Source organism: Poecilia reticulata, linkage group LG13 (assembly GCF_000633615.1).
Source record: "Poecilia reticulata strain Guanapo linkage group LG13, Guppy_female_1.0+MT, whole genome shotgun sequence".
Classification (NCBI taxonomy): Eukaryota; Metazoa; Chordata; class Actinopteri; order Cyprinodontiformes; family Poeciliidae; genus Poecilia; species Poecilia reticulata.
In genome coordinates, this window is record NC_024343.1 from 19,935,232 (window position 1) to 19,938,126 (window position 2,895).

A 2,895-nucleotide genomic window follows, 5' to 3' on the forward strand; every position below is an offset into this window, starting at 1 on the left:
ATATATATTTGGCACTAGTCAAAAGTGACTTGCACTATTTGCTTCATTACTATTCCCATAATTCAATCCATTTCATCTGAATTTTATGACACAAATAGCTTCTAAATGTAACGTGGAAGGAGAGTTTTTTTTTCCTTTTCTTTTTTGAAAATTTTACAACTAAAATCTGAAAAGTGTGTAGTGCATTTTTTGCAGTCCCTCAGAGTACAACGATCTTTCACTGGAATTATAGCTGTGAGTTTTTTGGAGCATGTCTCACCAGCTTTGAACATCTAGAAACTAAATAATCTATCAATATTTATTTTCGAAGCAGATCTCTGTCAGACTGCATAGAGAGTGTCTGTGAACTTGAACGTTCCAGTTTTGTCAAATCGGATGCTTGTTTCTGGTTGCTTTCCTGCATAAAGGTAAACCTCAGTCTCAAATCTTTTACAGACTGCTAGGTTTTCTTCCACTGCTTCTGTATTCAATTTTATCAACATTTCTGACCAGAGTCTTAAACTCTGCTGAAGAAAAGCATCCCCATAGCATGATTCTGCCACCACCAAGTTTCAAGATGGGCCTATAATAACTGTCATAAGACAATTGCCCAGATTAAATTACACACAGGTAGGTTCTATTTCCAAACAAATTGCCTTCAGAAATCAGATGAACTTGATTTTGTAAGGGGTATCAAAGTAAAGGGGGCATTATGCAGCAGAATGCCATACTTGTCAGGTATTTGTTTAATGAAAATTAAAAGCAGGGTCTCTTTTCTACCATTTACTAATTGTGCACTATATTTTGTCGGTCTAACCCATAAGATTCATTGCCACCTGTGGATATAATGTGACAAAAACGTTTGAGGGGTATCTAGATTATTCTATGTCCTGTTTATTTGGCTTCCCATCACTGCCTCCACTTGCCGGGGTGGATAGGTGCTTTAATCGGCGCTGCTAGAGAGGAAAAGGGCTTTTTGCTCACCAGCCCTAACTGACACTACAGAGGCCTGTTTGTACAAAGCTCACAGAAAGCTGCGGCTCAGGGGGTGGAAAAGACTCTGTTCCCTGTTGAGAGAGCTGCAAGCTTAGGCATGGCTTGCCTCAGAGGGTGAAGACAATGAGTTGGACCGGGCGCGATGGGGAAAGACAATGGAAGCCATTCAGCTGGAGGAGGTCAAAAGCATGGGTGTGACTGATTAAAGAAGGGCCGTCGTTGTTGGACAGAAGTTAATAACGGTTTGGCTGCTCTCTGGATGAAAGGGAGGAAGCAATAAATAAAGCTGCTAGTTTTTTCCCCCCCAACATGTGACGTGAAACACTTTTCTCAAAGTCCTTGTGATCGATTCCAAAGACATATCTTGCATTTGGACACAGAGCGCTGGATAAATCTGTCTAACAGAAGAGACGATTAAAAGGAAAAAAAAAAAGAAAAACGTATTTCAAAACAGTTGTGCTCCAACCTTAGAAAGCTCCTGTCCTGCATCGCACTGTTTGCAGGGTTTGCATTTCCCGAAGCGGTCCTTGTACTCCTGCTCTCTGCACTCTCTGCTCCCCTCCATGGCTCCCACGCCGATCTGAAGGGAAACAGACATTTGGTGAAAGTTAAAGATTCCTGCTTTTCATCACCACTTCTGTCCGTGGCAGATAAAGACAACCCCTTCCACAGCAGCGCATCGCTTTGTGTCATGATACTTTAAGAGGGTCTAAGTCATTGCTGTGGACTCCTTTTGATAGTAACGTCTGGAACAGATGGGATGTGAACAGATCAAACCTTAATGAGTCCTGTGGGAAACTTTGTAGCTGGCAACAATACAGAGATCACAGAAAAACAGAGAGTCTGGGCGGCAGATATAATCATAAAAGCTCAGTGGATAGGGAAAATATGACAGCATGCGCTCAGATGGGAACTCTCAGTCTCCTTTTCAACACTGCAAGACACACAGTCAGCAAATGCAGTTTATAAAAGCTAACATGTTTTAAAAAGTCTTGCACGTTGGTTTCTGTCAGAAGTGTTTGCAATGACATGTCTGAGAGGGTTTTAATCACAGTTATGTGTTGCCCCTCACCACCTGTTGCTGCGGCTACCTGGACGAAGGATAATTCCCTTTTTTCCTCATTGACAAGAAAAACAGTTTTTAGAGATGTTTCCGTGAATTAAAAACATCAGTCATGCCACAGAAGCTAAAGGAGTGGCACCCGAAAACCTGCCGCCCACCACAACCCTCCCACAAATGTTTCTGTGCACTGGTCAGCTGGCTGAAAGGAGGCTACTACACTTTTCCCTCAAAGTAAGACTAATTCTGATGGTGGAAAACTAACAGAGCGGCTCCCATCGCTCCAACAGCTACCCGAGAAAATAGCCAAACTAATTCATTTTTGTCAAGATCGATGTCTAATAAACAAAATACCCATACATACAGTAAGTTACAGATAATACAACAGTGATAATCCATGTATACTTTAAATAATGATAATAACAATACAATTAATCACAAATGTATACAAGTAAACGCGTTCCTACCAAAGCTGAGAAGACGATATGTGCAGCTAGCAGGAGCGACAAGCTGTGTGGAAGCCTCCAAAACATCTTGACGGCCACCTACTGCTTTGAGCTGAAAGCAAGGACACACCAGTCAAATCTTTATATTCTCCTGTTAAGAAGCAAAGGCATATTTGTTTGGGACAATATTTTGAGATCAACAAATAACGACTAATATGACAACTGAAATACTGATACGGTATTTCCCCACTACTTTAAAGTTAAAGTGAAATACCACTGTGAGTCCGGGTAGTTCTAAAGTAACTGTGTAGAGTTTGGTGATCAAAAACAAATATGTAATACAGAGTAAGTTGTTGATTTCTTTGAAAGCACACACACACACACACACACACACACACACACACACACACACAC

The 2,895-nt window shown here is 41.2% G+C and overlaps 1 long non-coding RNA gene across 1 annotated transcript in view; it reads right to left on the minus strand.

The window, feature by feature from the left end:
* Positions 1–1,446: 1,446 nt before the first annotated feature.
* The window catches only part of LOC103474736 (uncharacterized), a 2,640-nt gene continuing 1,191 nt past the window's right edge, over positions 1,447–2,895 (minus strand). The window contains exons 2-3 of the long non-coding RNA XR_535217.2: positions 2,503–2,593; positions 1,447–1,555 (exon numbers count right to left, since the gene is read on the minus strand). This is a non-coding gene — a long non-coding RNA (uncharacterized LOC103474736). The remainder of the gene's footprint in view (positions 1,556–2,502; positions 2,594–2,895) is intronic.